The sequence below is a fragment of the Phyllopteryx taeniolatus genome, chromosome 13 (genome assembly GCF_024500385.1).
Source record: "Phyllopteryx taeniolatus isolate TA_2022b chromosome 13, UOR_Ptae_1.2, whole genome shotgun sequence".
Lineage (NCBI taxonomy): Eukaryota > Metazoa > Chordata > Actinopteri > Syngnathiformes > Syngnathidae > Phyllopteryx > Phyllopteryx taeniolatus.
Window position 1 is genome coordinate 8,084,307 of NC_084514.1, and position 19,942 is coordinate 8,104,248.

Consider the following 19,942-nt stretch of genomic DNA (forward strand, 5'->3'; position numbering starts at 1 on the left):
ACAATGATATATAAAATTCACTTTTTAACAAATACCTGTTTCATAATAAATGGCTTTCATTACCGTTTACCACTTTAATTACTTTTTAATACATGTAAAATGACAAATCTCATCTGTGATTAGCAATTTTTTTATGTTTAATTGTAGTGGAAACGTTATATAATTTGTTATCATTACCTTATTCACTTTAGCCACAATAATAATTCCCAACATTATCTTCAATAATGACATGCTGTAACATTACATTTCCTATAGTCATTATATCTCTTCGCTGATTGGTTCGGAAAAATCAGGTGGTCCCCGTCGGTGAAGTTTGGACCTTTGCCATTGCTGCAGCACGCGGTGATGGAGTTGGGCGTCAAATGCACCAGAGGGCGTTATATCCTTCCCCACGCGTGCGTGTGTGCTGTATTTAGAGGCACGCCAAGCTCTGTTCCAGGTTTGCTCCCTCACCTGTCCATCACCCCGGAACCTCCACTGTCAACCAATAGGAAGTTGAGAAGGCGGACCGTTGCTAGGGAGGACGTTTGGTTGAGCCGCTCGCTCGCAGCCATTCAGCGGCGGTAGCCGAAGCGATTGGACTTCGTGAGTCACTTCCAGCTCTTTCTGTGGAATTTGAATTATTTCCCTCGGAGGGGGTCGACACGCTCGGCTCCGCGGTGGGGAGGGGGCGGAACACGTGACGGCGCTACCGTCTGGTGGTCACAGGTAAGGTGTATTTTATACGCTCCCTCTCGCTTCAATTAGCTCGCTAGCACGTCCAGCTAAGCTTCTGTTTTCGGATGTGGCTACGTTAGCTCCACTCATAACCTCCATCAAACGTCACCTAGCTCGCTTTAAAAGCCGTCCAAATGACAGGACAGACCCGACCAGACCTGACCAGCTCAGCTGCCCTTGCTTTTTAATATGTCTAAGGAGTTCAGTTAAACGTCCAAAGACTCGGGGCGATACTGTGGTGCCTTGCGGTTATCTCAAGTCATCTACCTGGAAAAGGTGAGCTTTTAATGGGCCATAAACGCTTCACTTATCACCTGATTTCCGGGTTGTGTGACGTCATACACTTGTCGTTATGTTGTACGCGTGCGTGTATATGACAGTAATGTTATTGTAAATGTTGGTCGTATAAAATCTGTGTGTGTGTCTGTCTGTCTGTGTTGGTGTCTGAGTTTGTTTGTATGTCACTGTGTGTGTTTGTGTGTATATGAGTTTGTGTTTGTATGTTTGTGTGAATGTAATTTTGTGTGAATGTAATTATGAGTGTGTGTAAATATGAGTGTGAATGTGTTTGTGTGTATCGAAGTATTTGTGTGTATGTGAATGTAATTGTGCTTGTGGATGTATGCATATACGTGTGTGTCTGTTTATGTATGTAGAGTGTGTGTGTGTGTATACAGGTATGTGGATGTAAGTGTGTGTGTGTGCGTGCGTAAGTGCGTGTCAAAAATGCCACTGTTGTGTGTGTGTGTGTGGTTGCTGAAGGTTTATCAATAAGGTATCTATCTATGTGGCTTATAGTGAGCCAGTGTCGTTTGAATAGGTGAAAGAAAACTGGAAAGGGAGAGGCTCAGTGGTTGGTCGCACATGTTGAATGCTGCCTGAGCCGTGACGCAACGCAGGTTGATAAACTCGCTGTGCAACCGTGACGCAATCAGAGGGCCTCACTTATTGTTTTTTTTTTTTTTTTTTTTTTTTAAACTCACAGATTGCGTGACCTGACCATGCTCGTAACTCTAACCACTTGTACCTCAAATCAATTTTCCCCATTGTAACAAATGGGAATGACAGTCTGTCTCAGCTCCATGTAAAACACCAACCTTTTTTCTTTTTTATAACATGTATTTGAGAAGAAAAATAGGACTGCACAGTATTTTACTGTATTAAAAACAAAGTAATAACATAATAAAACAGAAGGTAAATAAATGGTGTTTTTCCTAATTGATAATTTGATCAGGCGAATTTAATCGTGGCCGCCAAAATTGTGATCATTAGTAAAAATTCGCTTAATTGTGCAGCCTTAGCTGCAACCGTAGCTTGGAAGCGCACGCAGTTGCGGCAAAATCTTGCTTTCATATATACAAAGGCAAAGGCTGATAAATGCCAGGCAATTTTTTTTCTTTTCAGGAATTCTGTGTGAAAGACTTCAAATTGAGTTATTTTTAGCTGTGATTCAGACTCTAGTCCCATTTTCGCTGTCTGTTGTCTCAGAAAGTCAGATAAATGTATCACGCGGTGACAAAGTCCTGCAGACAATAGTAGAATGCGTGGTGATGCGCTTTCTCCTCCTCCAGAAGTTTACCATTATTTATTTAAGTCTTAGAGTATTGTTATTTTATGACTTTTCTGTATAAACTCCCTGCATACTTTTTGAAAAGAGCTGCTGTAAAGTTTCATGCACACGCTCTTGAGTAAAGTAAGATGTATTTAACTGTAATTCTGTTAGAATAAAGACGAATGGCTACACTAAGGCTTGATTTACACTTTTTTTTGCCCTCAAGTGGCACGATCTGTGTCATGGCAGTGTAAAGAGAAAAAACAAAAATCATGGAATCTAAATTCCTTAGAATGGAATTTGGAGGTTAACCCTCATTTAAATCAATGCAGGTGGAGAATCACTCCAGGCCAACTAAACTATATGTAACGTTTAATATTGTAATTATTTATGTGTTATTGTTTACTGTCGTTTTGTTGTTGCAGTTAAACCGAGCGTTCCGTGATCATTCTGGTCCCTTTAGCTGCGATGTTAAATTGTCGTACCGTTTCATCTGTTGCGCACAAACACAAGTACACTGAAACTGCAATTAAACTGAGCCTATTTTGGTCCGGCGGCGTCAAAACAGGGTCATCTTGATTGTAAAACGCTGTTGGCCGCGCTCCCGTCCAGCTCAGAATAGGTCGCTAGGAAGACTACTCTTCTTTCTGATGATCTTTCAATAGAAGTTCATCAACCAGAAGGCTAGATTTATGCTGCAAACCCAAGTTTTCAAATCCAAATGCACCCGTGGACCACATTATGTCACTTTCTACCCTGATCGGCAAAACTTGTTTTCTGATGTTTGGTGGCCTGTTCTTGTTTTATTTGTCCGACCTTGTTTCAAGAAAACGAATCAACAGAAGAGGTTGCATCGTTTTACTGGTGCGCTCATTTGGGACTTTTATCTTTTATCTCCCAATTAGGTCCAAGGGGCTTTGAGCTCCTCTTATGTCGCTGCCTGTTAAATCTATGAGGTGTGTGTGTGTTTGTGACAGGCTGAGGCGTCTCTCCTTTTTCTCTCTCGACGAGCCCTACATGGAGCGATACCTGAGCCCTCAGGCTTTTTTTCATACCCACCCAGCTGTAATTAAGACGACTTGGCTTGGCGGCACGCGTCGGATGTCCACTTGACGTCACCTCGCCAAGGGATGTCTTGTTCTTTAGGCAAATTCGCTCTTTAATTGGTGGTTATTAGCTGTTTTTCCTCTATTTTTATTTTTTCTTCCCTACAATGGTCCGTGTTGAAGTACCCCGGTAACCTGTTGATGTAGTTGAAGGACGTACCTTTTTAATGTCATGACCAGAGAAACGTTTTTTTGGGGGGGGGGGGGGGGAAAGCGCATTTAGTTCCATCAGTATACAGGCAACCCCGAGGTTACAAAAAAAAAAGTTGATTAAAATCAAACGTTGGAAATTTGTCAGGAATGTGAACAACACTCTTCTCTGTGGTGTATTGCGACAAAGTTGCTAATTTGGAACACTGACTGGCTTTTGTAAACTACTCGACAAAGGTGTACTTTGAAGTATGGAAGCCACTAAACAAAAAAAAAATCCATTGGGGGGGGAAAAAAAAAAGCAAAACAAGAAAATATTTCTGACAAGTAGTGTTCCCCGCTCTATCGCAGGTCATCATTTGTGCCGCTGTTTCCCATATGTTTAAGCTATCCTTTAAAAAAAAAAAAAAAAAATGGTGTACTTACTGTAATGCTCACTAGTGCACTGGTAGTGTAATAGTACAAGGTGCTGCCTCATGCGTACAGTGCAGGTTCAATTCCCCGGTCAGTGCCCTAATACCCACGCGCTGCTGGTCGCAACTGGGTGATAGAAATGGGCGGTTTGCTTCAGGAGGGGCAACCAGTCTAGAAATTGTACCAAACAATTAATGAGAGTGACTCACAGTGGCGACCCCTGTTAGGACAAGCCGAAAGTCACAACAGCAACAAAAAAATCTCATTTACTGTAATTCCCCTCGCATGTGGGAAAGGGGAGCCATAATTGCGGATGCACTTTTTAGCCGTTTATTGAACACAATGAGGCCACTCACACAGGTGTTTAAATCGGAGCGGTTAAGCTATAAAAAGAGAAAAGAGAGGTTTTTATATCTTCTCTCTATCACTTATTACTGGTAGGTCTGGAATGTATTCCGAGTAACAAACGGGGTTTTACTGTGAACTCAAATGAATCGATAAACTCGATTAATTTCCAAGCAAAGTGTACAAACAAGGTTAATGCGGAAGATGTTCACGAGCAGGTACTTTACATTCCAGCAGAGGAAAGAAGAGGCCCGTCTGGCCCGTGAGAGTCCTGAACAATGGCCCCGCTGTGCCCACTGTCCATTTGGCCGCCGTCGTGCCGGATTTCAGTAAGGGGCACCGGCGGCTTTTTGCTTGGCGAGGCATGTTGATGACCGGGCCGGTGCCTGCCGGTCTCTGACCCGTCGTGTCCAACAGCGCCTGCGCCTTGCCGGCCCCTGAGGGACGGCCATTATTCCTCCTTAATTGGCGTGCCGGGCCGTGGTGGATCAGAGGTGCCCTGGCCGATTGTGCCGCCTTGGTAATTTTCCAAGCTGTCCGATCCTCAGACCCGTGAATTGTTTGAAGTCTCTTGGCCTCTTGGAAGAGAAACCAGAGCTGTCTTCCACTGCTTTGCTCTTTAGTGTAATTCTTCCATGTTATATCCAGTTTGGAAGTGTTGGGAAATCCAACAAAAAGTCCATATTATCAGACTACAGCAATAGGAGTTATTCGCAATAAACTTCCGTAGTCGCTAAAATGGGTCAAAGCACTTCCTTCCAGCTTAGGAGGAGTCTTATCGCATGAGAACTGGACAAAGCAACTGTAGGAATATTAAACATCTACACTGTCTTTTGTTTTACGCAAGATGTCTTCAAGAGCTACCAAAGATGAAAATATCTGATGTTTAGGCTTTGTTTGTGTTTTGTATTTAACTTCTGTCCGAAGACAACAGCCTGAAAGAAAACAAAATGTACCGCGGACGGTATCTGGCGAGAATTGTGAAAAACCACAAGCAATTAATGACCCCAATTAATGTTTAGAATTGCCAATATCAATAATTTAAACTGTAAATATACTACACACTATGATTCCCAAACAGTTTATCATTTAAAACTCATCTTACAGTAACCTTAAAAAGAAAGTTGTCTGACAGATGACTTTATTAAAAAAAATAAACTAAATAAATACACTCACGTACATGCGGCGATAATTTCTTTTGCTAACAACGCGAGCTAAAGTCGGCTCCTCCCTGAAATGCAAATCATGCTAGTTAGTTAGCCTTAGTTGTTGTGGAGAAACTCAACTAGTCATGCCCCAAGTTAGAGGCACACCTCAAAACCACGGATGGTATTCTTCTTTTGGAATGCAAAAAAGGACAGTGGTTAGGATGCCTCGCAGGGAGGCCACTGTCCGTCCGTCCACAAGAGTCGTTAGGTAGAAAGTCCCTCACTGATATTGCTATCATTTGTAAGGTGATAGTGGAGCTGCTTAACCGCTGTGTTTTTGTGTTCTTTCTTGGAGGCAGAATTATTGAGTTTCATTGGAGTGGACGAAAGCACGGCCGCGGACGGTATCTGTGCAGACAGTATCAGGCAATTATTATTATTATTATTATTCTTTTTTTAAATACAAGTACCAATATCGGCACAGATACCCGGTACTGATATGTTCAAGCAGGGTCTTCTTTTGTCCCATATATATAGAACTAAACTTTGTAGAAATGTAATGTTTCATGCAGTACAGTTCCCGGCTCCAGGATTAAGTTCCTGCGGTGGAAATGAGTTACCCAATCCGGAAATGCTGCGTCGCTCTGTGAATGCGCACACAGATGCGGCAAATTTGCTGTCTTCGCAGGGTTCTTTATAAGTCCTTTTTTCATAACTCTTTGTTTTGATTTTCATTATTGGCTATATTTTTCATCCCCTTGAACTGGCACATTGAGTCACATTCCTCGAGTTTGCCTGGATTCCTTGCAATAAATGAGATTGATTGTACAACCCCAATTCCAATGAAGTTGGGACGTTGTGTTAAACATAAATAAAAACAGAATACAATGATTTGCAAATCATGTTTGACATATATTTAATTGAATACATAACAAAGACAAGATATTTAATGTTCAAACTGATAAACGTTATTGTTTTTAGCAAATGATTATTAACTTAGAATTTTATGGCTGCAACACGTTCCAAAAAAGCTGGGACAGGGTCATGTTTACCACTGTGTTACATCACCTTTTAACAACATTCAATAAACGTTTGGGAAGTGAGGACACTAATTGTTGAAGCTTTGTAGGTGGAATTATTTCCCATTCTTGCTTGAAGTCAGCTTCAGCTGTTCAAGAGTCCGGGGTCTTCGTTGTCATATTTTACGCTTCATAATGCGCCACACATTTTCAGTGGGAGACCGCAGGTGGACTGCAGGCAGGCCAGTCTAGTACCTGCACTCTTTTACTACGAAGCCACGCTGTTGTTACACGTGCAGAATGTGGTTTGGCATTGTCTTGCTGAAATAAGCAGAGGTGTTTATGAAAACGACGTTGCTTGAATGGCAGCATATGTTTCTCCAAAACCTGTATGTACCTTTCAGCATTAATGGTGCCTTCACAGATGTGTAAGTTACCCATGCCATTGGCACCAGATGCTGGCTTTTGAGCCTTGCGTTCATAACAGTCCGGATGGTTCTTTTCCTCTTTGGCCCGGACGACACGATGTCCACAATTTCCAAAAACAATTTGAAATGTGGACTCGTCGGAGCACAGATCACTTTTACACTTTGCATCAGTCTATCGAGCCCAGAGAAGCCGGCGGCGTTTCTGGGTGTTGTTGACAAATGGCTTTTGCTTTGCATAGTAGAGTTTCAAGTTGCACTTACGGATGTAGCGCCGAACTTTATTTACTGACATTGGTTTTCTGAAGTGTTCCTGAGCCCATGTGGTGATATCCTTTACACATTGATGTCGTTTTTTTGATGGCAGTGCCGCCTGAGGGATCGAAGGTCACGGGCATTCAATGTTGGTTTACGGCCTTGCCCCTTACGCAGTGATTTCTCCAGATTCGCAGTGATTTCTCCAGGTTCTCTGAACCTTTTGATGATGATATGGACAGTAGATGATGAAATCCTTAAATTCCTTGCAATTGCACGTTTAGGAACATTGTCCTTAAACTGTTCGACTATTTTCTCACGCACTTGTTCACAAAGGGGAGAACCTCGCCCGACCTTTGCTTGTGAATGACTGAGCAATTCAGGGAAGCTCCTTTTATACCCAATCATGGCACCCACCTGTTCCCAATTAGCCTGTTCACCTCTAGGATGTTCCAAACAGATGTTTAATGAGCATTCCTCAACTTTCTCTATCTTTTTTGCCACCTGTCCCAGCTTTTTTGGAACGTGTTGCAGCCATAAAATTCCAAGTTAATGATTATTTGCTAAAAAGAATCAAGTTTATCAGTTTGAACATTAAATATCTTTGTAGTTTATTCAATTAAATATAGGTTGAACATATTTGCAAATCATTGTATTCTGTTTTTATTTATGTTTAACACAACATCCCAACTTCATTGGATTTGGGGTTGTAGTTTGTTGATTCTGAAAGGGAGGTACATACTCTGAGAGCGCTGCTTAGAGAAATATTCCACGTACGCTTTATGTTTGAGGTCACTTTTTATAATAAAAGCCTCGCTAACGTTGCTCGGCCAGGTAGGGCTGGCAGCCTGGCGTAAATCTGCTGGAGTATTTAAATTCTGCAGACGTCCACCTCTTGACAAATAGCCCTGGTGGGATGAGAGCAGAGCTCAAGTACGTGAACAGCATTCCTGACATACGTAAACGGCACAACAGCTGCACTCTGTACTACCCCCCCCCCCCTCCAATTTATGCGCTTTTACATGCAATCATCTTGATGTTTTATTTTGATTAGTTCACAAACTTCACACCCAAGAGAGAAGTGTGGTAATAGTAAAATATGTGTGTATTCATGGATATTGGCCAGGTCAGGGGGATGGTGCAAGATTGCAAGTCTGTTCGCTCAGCGTGAATTTCCTGTTCTACCATCCTCTCATCACTCCTGCTGCTGAGACAGATATTGCTACACACGCGCACACACGCACGCACACACACACACACAGTCCTCGTTTTCCGCCCCGTCATGTCAGCCTTTTGACGCTCTCTCCATAGCCTCTTCTGCAAAGAGATCCCACAAAAATTGCCGTATCAGAGCTGAGACAGAAGAGCAGTTATCAGCCATTGCCTTTTAAAGAGAACCCAGCAAACACAGGAATTTGTTTCATCTACTGTGCATCCTGCACATTTCTACTACAGGAAGCCCTGGAAATAGGACCTTCTGGAGGACCACTGTGTGCTTGGGCTGCTGGTAATATTACATTTAGGGCTGCAACTAATGATCATTTCGAAAATAGATTAATCTCTTTTATTTATTATTTTTTTTATTGATGAATGCAAAAATGTTTTAAAATTTCCAGCGCTTTATTTAAAAGCAGGACATTATTTCAAATTGACAGTTCAGAAAACGCATAAACATAAATAGATTAAGATTCAGTCACTGGTTTGGTCTGTAAAACGTTGGCAAAAATGTTGATAATTATTTTCCAAATAAAAGCAGATGTTTGCAAATGTCTTATTTTGATTAAACGCAAACATATGCTTTCATGGAGGACATAAATCTGAGAATATTTACTGTTGATAGGCTGAAATTCCAAAGATTTTGACAATTTTAAGTTAAACAAGTTGTTGTTTAATTGAATAATCGATTAGATGGAGATTTATCGATTAATTGTTGCAACTGTAATTACGTTGAGTTTAGTTTGATTTAGTTGCAGGATTATTTGAAGGCGCCAAAAAAACAACACCCTGAACATGTCTCATTAAAACATTTTACTTCCAGGACCCACAAGTATCAAGAACTAAAAGAATTGTAACGAAATATGAAAATTAGACTTCTAAATTGGACACACCATCGAGTAGAGTGTTGTTAACAACCTTGCGAAATTTGAGTGGTTAAAAAAAATTGGCAAGTGTATGTAAAATGAAGCTTAGAAATCGTGAAAAATAACAGTTGAACGCAATGAAACCATGTCCTGCTCAACTGTCATCTGTCAATCAAATACCACTACAACGACCTGAAAAATGGATACTGCTTCCTCTAGCATCTTCCTCATGCCTACATATCCCTACATGTTTGAGCCTTGAAAATATATCTGCTTAAATCATCTAGTGGTTGCAATATATCCCATTGGGCCTTTCCACGCCACAATGAGTGGCCACCAGCTAGTTCGCGAGCGAACAAGCTCGGGCCGAGTAATAATAACTAAGTAACTCGCAATTACATTGGATAATCACTGATATCAACGAAGGCCCTCTAGTTCTCAGGGGGCACTCATGCCAGAATGCGTCACTGCTCGGTGCCGTTTTACCCACACCCCAAGAAAAATCAGGAAAACTGAAATGGTGAAAAACAGTTTGAGTGCTACATAAGTTTGTCTTTTACGTTTACAGCACTTATTGTCAAACGTATAATGTATTATTATTATTATTTTTTTTAGAAACAAATCTCAGAATTCAATTTATAGGGCCTTCAAGCAATTATGTGAGCGTGGTTTATTGCGTGTGAGAAAAGATGGTTCACTAATTTAACCTTGAAGCAATTGAGACAAAATGGAGCACACTACTTCTTTTGTGCTTGTTGTGTTGTCACATGGAACTGGAACCAAAGTCCCCAACTAAGATTACATCTGGTCTCGCTCCTGCTCACCGATTCATGTACAGAACGCGTCAGATATCAGAGGTGCACTGATAAGTTGTTACTTAGCCGGTTTATAGCCCCGTGGAAGCGAGCGAGCTAACCTGGGTTGTCTCGCATCAGTGTATGCTCTGGGAGATAAAATGTGCTCGCGCTTGTGTGGGTTTAATAGATCACGTATTAACCGCACTTTGCCGCACCGGCGTGGTCAATATGTAACGGTGACTCCACTTCCTTGGGGTCAGTGCTACGCTAATGGAGCAAAGCTGGTGTGTTTATTCTCTCGAAGTCATGAGTTGTGGGTCGTGACCGAAAGAACAAGATCAAGCGGCCGAAATGAGTTTCCTCCGCAGGGTATCCGGGCTCTCCCTTAGAGAGAGTGTGAGAAGCTCGGTCATCTGGGAGGCTCAGAGTCGAGCCGCTGCTCCTCCGCATTGAGAGGAGCCAGATGAAGTGGCTCGGGCATCTGATTAGGATGCCTCCTGGACGCCTCCCTGGTTAGCTGTTCCGGCCACGTCCCACTGGGAGGAGACATGGCCATACATAAATCTTGGGGACATGGCCTTAAATCCCCATCTGGCTTTGAAAATAAGGCCAGAAGCATTGATTGAGTCTGTGCATCACAACCGGGGATGATGATGATGGTCACTGGCCACACCCACAAGCGCCCTCGACATCTAAATTAAACCTCAGCTGTTACACACACTGACCGTCTAGACTCTAGACGCTGAACTTTTTTCCCCAGAATTTTCCACAGTGTCTCTTCAACAGCGTGATCCCGCAAAATTGCTACCCAAACAGGAAACCCTGTCAATCAGTCTCCCATTTAACACAAAACCCATCAAAGGCAGGAGATAGCCGCAACTGTGTGGAGTTTTACACACAGCTACACGGCACTCACAATCATATAAGCTGTGCGACAACATCAGTTCCAGCGTCTGGTATAATGACAACAATAGCTTGAAAATACAACCGGGCGGGAGATGTGAGTGTCTGGTGTTAAACTTCACACCCCGCTCCCGACATTCCCGAATACACTTACGCACAGTCTGCGTCCCGCCTCTGTTACGATCTTTCCGATCAATCTGTTATACCTCAGATCACCTCTGAAAGAGGTAAATTGCCAGTTGAACTGTCCTCCATTCCACGATTGTATAGACCATTGGTGTCAAACGTATGGCCCGTGAGCCAAAACCGGTCCGCTAGCTGGTACAATTCGGCCCGCAGGATGAATTTGAAAATGAAAAATGACAAAAGACATTATGGTGGTGGAGACTAAGGATAATTTTGAGAATTATTATGCTCCTGTAAAAAATGAAATGGTAACAATTCCCAGGTCTTCATAAGTTGATTCAATTTCAAAGTATAATATTCTATATTACAGTTCCAAATACCTGTATTTTTATGTTTTTTTTGCCTTATAATACAATTCCTGTGATCAGTTATTATGTACACATTGTAGATGAAAAACTGAAGCAAAATATTGAAGAAATCTGAGATTTTTGTAAAACGATTAGGAAAATCTTCATATATAATGACTTTTAAAAATGTATTTTATTTATTTTGCATTCAAACAAAGGGAAAACATTATTTAATATTATAGCAGATATGGTAAGAGTTTTGTGGTCCTTCCCATTTTACATCAAATTAGGCTTTATGTGGACCCTGAACCAAAATGAGTGTGACACCTCTGGTATAGACAGTAGGGGTTGAACGGCATAGTCATTCGCGTGTTTAACCCTTACATACTGATTGAGAAATGTATTTGATAAAATCCAACGCCAAGAACAAACATTTAATCTTGAAAGGCAATTTAAAATAAAAATGGAATAGAGAACAACAGGCTGAATAGGTGTACGGTATGCTAACGTTACATGACGCAAAACCAACGAACTGAGAACGTGCCTGGTATCTTAACGTAACATATTAACAGCTATTCAGATAACTATAGCATAAAGAACATGCTAACAAGTTTACTAAACACTCCGTGTCACTCCAAATCACTAAATCCAATGAAATCTTCATCCTCGGTGTCACTTCTAAACAACTCTGCCAACTCCAGAGGTAGACAATGCGCCGCTTCCTCTTCTACGTCGCTTTTGTCAGGCCTAGCGCGCCCTCTTGCGGTTGTCAGTGTGAAAATAACGTGAAATTATATAATAATGTGTTAATAATTTCGCATATAAGTCACTCCGGAGTATAAATCGCACCCCCGGCCAAACTATGGACAAACAACTGCGACTTATAGTCCGAAAAATACGGTAATTGGTATTTTACGGGTTGAATTGCATACATGTAATGTTGTAAGATGAGGTTGAAATGATATTAAAGTGTTTTGGGATCATAGCTTTGGGTATATTTAGGGTTTAAACTAGTAATATAGACAATTAGAAACATTTTTAGGCCAAGGTTGCGTCAATTAGCCGTTCATTTTTGGACAAGGTGGACAAATTACTTACTTGACTCAGTCCTCCCCATTCCCTTTATACAGATCAGTGCCTTGAATAAGATTGTGGGAAAATACTGTTTTTTTCCAGACCATGTAAAAGGGGCTTGTGTCAGCCGTTACCCCAGTCTGTCATGTCCTGTTCAGGAAGCAGAGGGGGGGGGTTTGACCTTATCTCCCTGTGGACCACGCAACCATGTTGAAGGGTTCAGGGGGTGGCTGGGGAAGCTTCCAAACAGTAGCTTGCACCGCTTCCTTCCTCCCACTACCCACACCCACTTTATCCCGACTCGTCACCACATTCTGTCCTGCGAACCCGCTCTTAAGCCTTACATATGGTTCGTTTTCCATGCGCACACAATATATTCTTGGGCTAAGAGTATCCGCATAATAATTGTCTATCTCCAATTATGAACTTCAGATTTTTTCAAAATAAAGTATTTAATAATAGCATTAATAAATAGCATTAATAAATGGATGACTAATCCTTAGTCTTTCAGAGAAAATGGAAAGTGCATTTTTATTTTCTACAGTGCAAATACTTGTTTTTGCAGTTTTCACGCCCGTGTCAAGGCACTCTGAAGGCTGTATGACTTATGTTCCTTCAGGGCCTATCTCATTGCCCTGGGGACTAATTGGTGCCGGAGACGTCTCCTGGAGACTAGCTGGGTCTCCAGGGAGTCGCGGTAAATTCTGCGGGAACCTGTGCAAATGTGTTTGAAACAAAGACAGTTTGTGGGACTGTTTCAAGCTCCCTTTTGAACACTGTTACCACTGTTCCATGTACAGTTTGAAGATTCCCATTCCATTACCTTGCTTTAACACACACCAATTGTACACCTAAAATTCATTTTAGTAGACAAATTTGACAGCCTCAGTGTACACAAATTTTGTAGCACCTGCGTAAAAGAATGAAATGTTGAAATATTTCAATATATGTGTATTTTGGGTGCCTTTAGGAAATGTCATAAACAAAAATCAGTGTGTAACAATAACATTTAGGGCATTTTTATTGCTAGCAAATGACAAAAAACACTGTATGTAAGGTTTAATATGGCGATCATTTACAGTGCTGTTCAAAAACTTTTTAACGCGTGTCCAGACTCCGGATTTTTGTCAGGGTGAGTAACAGCACAGCGGTGGTCCAAATACCCACTCGCCCTGCTTTGAGTGTCACAGCGTGAAACTGTAATTAGCTCATGCACGCCATGCAGAATATAGAGCTAATAAAGACACAACAACACTGGATGTCAAGAAGATGGATGTCTGTCAATAAATGGATTGTGTGTTGTCGCGTGCCATTTATTGGGTGTGAAAAAATAAAGCAGCAACGGTAGCCTCCGTGGTCTCGATCCATCTCGTTGCCTGTTAGACAACTGCTGCGCTCATCCCTGCCATCGTTATGCAAGGATTAATCAGACTTCCATTCCTGGAGAGATTATTCAAATAGTGTTACATCTAGAATCAGAAATGTCATCCCCACCCCCCTGCTTATTTCTGTAGAACACAGGGAAAAATCCTGCTGTTTCTTTGTTTTTATTGTTTTGTTAAACTCTTCTATTATTTCTTGTACGTTTGTTTATATTTGTAGATGCCCTTTGTCAACCCTCAGAACTCAAATTTGTTTGGATTTTAAATGAATTGTTGCTACTGTATTGATACCGTATTGTATGGCTGGGCTATATATATATATATATTTTTAAATTGCCCTTTTTTGAAAACATGTAAACATAATCCATACAATTTAACATCATAAAATTAGGGATGCATTATTGCTTTTTTTTTCCCTAGATCGAGTACGAGTGCAAGTAGGCCAATTTACATTTGAGTAAAAACGTGACAAGATTTCCCAAAAATGATAGCCGGTCCAAATACTGAATCTGGTTGGAATGGCAAGGACCACACCAAGAACTTTGAAAATCGGATGATGCAAAGAAATTAAAAAAAAATTGTCGGGGGAGGGGAAAAAAAGCTTTTTTGGGAAGGTTTTTGTGTGATATCACCTATTTAAAAAAATCAGGTTATAAAAATGCCTTCTAATTAGAGTAAAACAGTATAACGGCATTATTTCATAACATAATAAGATATTTCCTCGACCCTTTCGTCTGCTACTCGGGGAGCCCCTTCTTCGATTGGCTGACAAGTTTCAGTTAAAAATATCTACCAATAAGCTTGAATGGGCCAAAATTCCAATGGGCGTGTCACAGTTACCGTGACGTTTCAAATGACGTCACTTGCCTTAAAAACTCCACTTAAATAGTGCAAAAAGAACAACAGAGCAGTGTGGGAAGCAGAAAAGGTCATGTATTTTAGTAAGCCATGGTTTATTTTTCCTGGGTTTATTTTTTATGTAGGATTTTCGAGGCCTTTGAAGTGCTAATTCAGTTTTATTTTTTTTGGTTTTGTTTTTTTTAGAAAATTCCATAAAGATGGAGGCCACTTGTCATGTTGGTAATATGAGTACTCGCTGATACCGAGTACCGATACTTGATAATGCAATTATGGCTTGCAATTGCGATAAAAATGTTTTTTTTTTTTATTTAAATCAAATATTGTTCAAAACCACAAAAGTTTCACCCAGATATAACCCTTCTTAGAGTAACAATTTCCTTGTCATCACTGAAACTGTAAACTGCATGGTTTTTCTTCCTTGCCACACATTTCACTCTCCGTACTGTAAATGTAGCCTGCAATGCATTGAGTTCTAAAATAAAAACTGCCAGGACAACTGAAATGACAGATTATGACATCATCACTTTTCTTTACTCGGGACAGTGTTTTAACGTGAGGGCCAGGTTCTTTTTATTTATTTATGTATTTTTTAGTGAAGCATAACGGCAGAGCGAGCAAAGGAACCATTTTTTTTTTTAGCAAGCTATTCGCAGTTTCACCGTACAGGCCTGTGTGTACTTAGACTTGCATGGCTTAATCTTTGAGGCAAGCATATGCTACTGGCAGAATCAACCATGTAGCCTCCGGAGCCCATGGGGTCGGGGAGCATGGTGGTGGCAGATGTGTCGCAGCGCGTCGCCCACAGAGATCCATCACTGGATGTCAAGAAGATGGATGTCTGTCAATAAATGGATTGTGTTTTGTCGCGTGCCATTTATTGGGTGTGAAAAAATAAAGCAGCAACGGTAGCCTCCGTGGTCTCGATCCATCTCGTTGCCTGTTAGACAACCGCTGCGCTCATCCCTGCCATCGTTATGCAAGGATTAATCAGACTTCCATTCCTGGAGAGATTATTCAAATAGTGTTACATCTAGAATCAGAAATGTCATCCCCACCCCCCTGCTTATTTCTGTAGAACACAGGGAAAAATCCTGCTGTTTCTTTGTTTTTATTATTTTGTTAAACTCTTCTATTATGTCTTGTACGTTTGTTTATATTTGTAGATGCCCTTTGTCAACCCTCAGAACTCGAATTTGTTTGGATTTTAAATGAATTGTTGCTACTGTATTGATACCGTATTGTATGGCTGGGCTATAAATATATTTTTTTTTAAATTGCCCTTTTTTGAAAACATGTAAACATAATCCTTAATAAATTAACAATTTAACATCATAAAATTAGGGATGCATTATTGCTTTTTTTCCCCTAGATCGAGTACGAGTGCAAGTAGGCCAATTTACATTTGAGTAAAAACGTGACAAGATTTCCCAAAAATGACAGCCGGTCCAAATACTGAATCTGGTTGGAATGGCAAGGACCACACCGAGAACTTTGAAAATCGGATGATGCAAAGAAATAAAAAAAAAATCGTCGGGGGAGGGGAAAAAAAGCTTTTTTGGGAAGGTTTTTGTGTGCTATCACCTATTTAAAAAAATCAGGTTATAAAAATGCGTTCTAATTAGAGTAAAACAGTATAACAGCATTATTTCATAACATAATAAGATATTTCCACGACCCTTTCGTCTGCTACTCGGGGAACCCCTTCTTCGATTGGGTGACAAGTTTCAGTTAAAAATATCCACCAATAAGCTTGTATGGGCCAAAATTCCAATGGGCGTGTCACAGTTACCGTGACGTTTCAAATGACGTCACTTGCCTTAAAAACTCCACTTAAATAGTGCAAAAAGAACAACAGAGCAGTGTGGGAAGCAGAAAAGGTCATGTATTTTAGTAAGCCATGGTTTATTTTTCCTGGGTTTATTTTTTATGTAGGATTTTCGAGGCCTTTGAAGTGCTAATTCAGTTTTATTTTATTTATTTTTTTGTTTTTTTTAGAAAATTCCATAAAGATGGAGGCCACTTGTCATGTTGGTAATATGAGTACTCGCCGATACCGAGTACCGATACTTGATAATGCAATTATGGCTTGCAATTGCGATAAAAATGTTTTTTTTTTTTTTTTTTAAATCAAATACTGTTCAAAACCACAAAAGTTTCACCCAGATATAACCCTTCTTAGAGTAACAACTTCCTTGTCATCACTGAAACTGTAAACTGCATGGTTTTTCTTCCTTGCCACACATTTCACTCTCAGTACTGTAAATGTAGCCTGCAATGCATTGAGTTCTAAAATAAAAACTGCCAGGACAACTGAAATGACAGATTATGACATCATCACTTTTCTTTACTCGGGACAGTGTTTTAACATGAGGGCCAGGTTCTTTTTATTTATTTATGTATTTTTTAATGAAGCATAACAGCAGAGCGAGCAAAGGAACCTTTTTTTTTTTTAGCAAGCTATTCGCAGTTTCACCGTACAGGCCTGTGTGTACTTAGACTTGCATGGCTTAATCTTTGAGGCAAGCATATGCTACTGGCAGAATCAACCATGTAGCCTCCGGAGCCCATGGGGTCGGGGAGCACGGTGGTGGCAGATGTGTCGCAGCGCGTCGCTCACAGAGATCCATCAGTGCTGCCGTGGGAAATGATCCAATTTCAGTGGAAATGTCTGAATGTTACTTTAATTACCAATTTATCTTTGTTCATCTGTCCATGTATATGCCAGCAATTGACTGTATCGTGGAAAGCAGAACAACTAAATGTTCTTCCATTAAAATGCTGAAGGTAAAATAAACCTGTGTATGCACCCGTTGCCATTCATGCAAGAGAATAAGTCAACATCCTGCGAGTGCATCGGCTTTGTGTTCAACTAAACTGTCCCAGATTTCACACTAAACCAATTTGTGATTAAATTATGACAGGATCATCGTTATTTCAGTATATATCCCTTTGTGACATTTTTGTTTGGTGATGTGCCAGGAAATCTTTCTAATCTAAAATGCGTGCTCTGGCTCAAAAAAGTTGGGGAAACACTGTCCTACACAGATGGACAACGCTACGTTGTCAAAGCTTTTCGCTGAAATTAATTAATTGTACTTTTATTTTTTTCTCATAGTTTTAAATGTTTATAAGCTGTTTTTTTTTCCTTTGTTTTTAAATGCTTTTAATCATCTAAAGCACATTGCGTTACCTTGTGGATGAAATGCGCGATATAAATTGCGCCGCTTTGCTTTACAATAGCTAATGTTGGTCTAGTATTAACTCTTGAGTACTCGCCGATACTGATACTAAGTACCGAAACCACTGGTACTTTTGATACATAAATTTTCAATTAGCACAATGACTGATAATTGTGAACCCGAGACCTTTCTTTCTTTCTTTCTTTCTTTCTTTCTTACACAGTTGGAGATTCGCCGATCTTTTAAATCGCCGCAGTGTAGCACCAACTACTGGCGAGGAGGACTTACTCAATGGCAGAATTTTTGGCCTTAGTTATCGGTGGCTGGTATTGGCACCCGTCACATGTACCCGATACCTTGAACTAAGGGCGGTTTCTGCCCGATACCTAGTATTGGTATTTGTCCAGCCGTAATTTCGTGGCTTGGCCAAGAACAAGGAAGTACAGGGATCCATTTATTTGGGCTTTCAGTGGTAATTCAGAATTCCTCTAACGCCAAACTGTTTTTGCAGCTCCCTGATGCTTTTTTTGGTGCAAAAAGCTTTTAAGAGCAAAAAACATTTGCAGATGAAGTAGGGGTGTCAAACAAAGAACAACTCCATTTCGCAAAATACATGAAGTAGATGCGCTTTATTTGCTTCAGTGGACCATATAAAACAATGTGGCGGCCGGATCTGCCCCCACCGGCTTTGAGTTTGACTTTGTTGGTGTAAACAAAAGGCCACGGTGCATTGGAAAAATAAGCCTTAACCGAAACCTTTTATCATGCTTCCCTTACTTGCTTCCTTTTTTCACAGGTGTGATTGAACAGGTCCTCTCGCTGCGTGGCCGACGGCCAAAGCGCCTCACATGATTCATTCCGATCCACCTGCCAAGCCCCGATTTTACCCCCGCGGCTAAATCTGTTTTTTGTCTCGCTGCGCATCTTCGTCTTCGAACAGGAAGGAAGAGCGCACCGTCATCCTGTAACAACCAGATGTACTTATAAGCACTACGACGCCACAAGGGAAGTGTCGCTGTGTAGTAAATATAACCACGACCGTGTACAAACAGGCTCTGCATGTTGGCGGCGACACTACACTGAGGTCTAATATGATGTGACCTAAATAAACGAGGGAGGTGCGAGGCAACGTGAACATCTTGTTTGCAAACACTGGACTGTAACGTGCTTGTGCCGCCGCATACGAAGACGCTGGCATGTGTGTCACTTGCGTAAATGTTGCAGCTTCACAACCTGTAAGAATGCTAATTACTGCTTTCTTCTTCATATATCCAAATCAGTGTACATCCTCAGTGTTTTGGTTTTCTTGCTCTCCAGACACTGGAATGCACTGCCGATTTTCACTCCCACCATCTTAGCGTCGCTGTAGGCGCACAGCTCAAAAGGGGCGTGTCGTATATACCTATACATATCTGGTGACTGTTAACAGATTTACGTTTCTGGTGCAAAACTGTCTGTTAAGAGTCATTTTATTACTATTTGTTAATGTTTTCTATAGATCCTGGGGAAAAAAAACTGAATTACGTCAAGAAACCAACAGAAATGGCGAATGCTTTATCGAGAAGCAAAACTTTGCTTTGGGGATGTTGTGGGAATTGATCCTCCACGAGTTTGCAGAACGTGATGACGAGTTCAAGTGTGTGTACCTTAAATGCAGAATCCTGTTTTTCAGGACCTCAACATATGGTAATCAACCATGATTGTCAGGAAAAATACGTATAAAAACGTGTTTTTTTTAGGCTGACGATACCAAGCAGTGTATCCTGCTAGTGGCTAGCCAGCTAGCTGCTGTGTGCTTGTTATCAAAGGTAGCCTGTTTTCATCCTTGCACCCTATAAGAAAATAAAAAACTTCCATAAATAATGATTCAATTAAAATGTATTGCTCATAAAAGTTAAATAAAAATTGTATCAAAATTCATTTTGTTGTTGTTTTAATGTTGCTTGTCCAGTCCTGTTTCCACCCAATAGTACCGTTTACTATGCTATATAGCTATTAGCATGTCCTTGGTCAAAAGGAGTGAAGAGTACCACATTTCGGGTTCCCTGTTTCAGGATACCA

The 19,942-nt window shown here is 40.8% G+C and overlaps 1 protein-coding gene across 5 annotated transcripts in view; it reads left to right on the forward strand.

The window, feature by feature from the left end:
- Positions 1–510: 510 nt before the first annotated feature.
- Positions 511–19,942, forward strand: part of numb (NUMB endocytic adaptor protein) — a 42,737-nt gene continuing 23,305 nt past the window's right edge. The window contains exons 1-2 of one of the 5 annotated variants that reach the window (XM_061794573.1): positions 517–708; positions 916–993. The gene's annotated coding sequence lies outside the window, so the exon portion shown is untranslated. Of the gene's footprint in view, positions 709–915; positions 994–19,942 lie in introns of all 5 variants that reach the window. The other 4 variants (XM_061794575.1, XM_061794577.1, XM_061794572.1 and 1 more) reach the window with 4 other exon arrangements.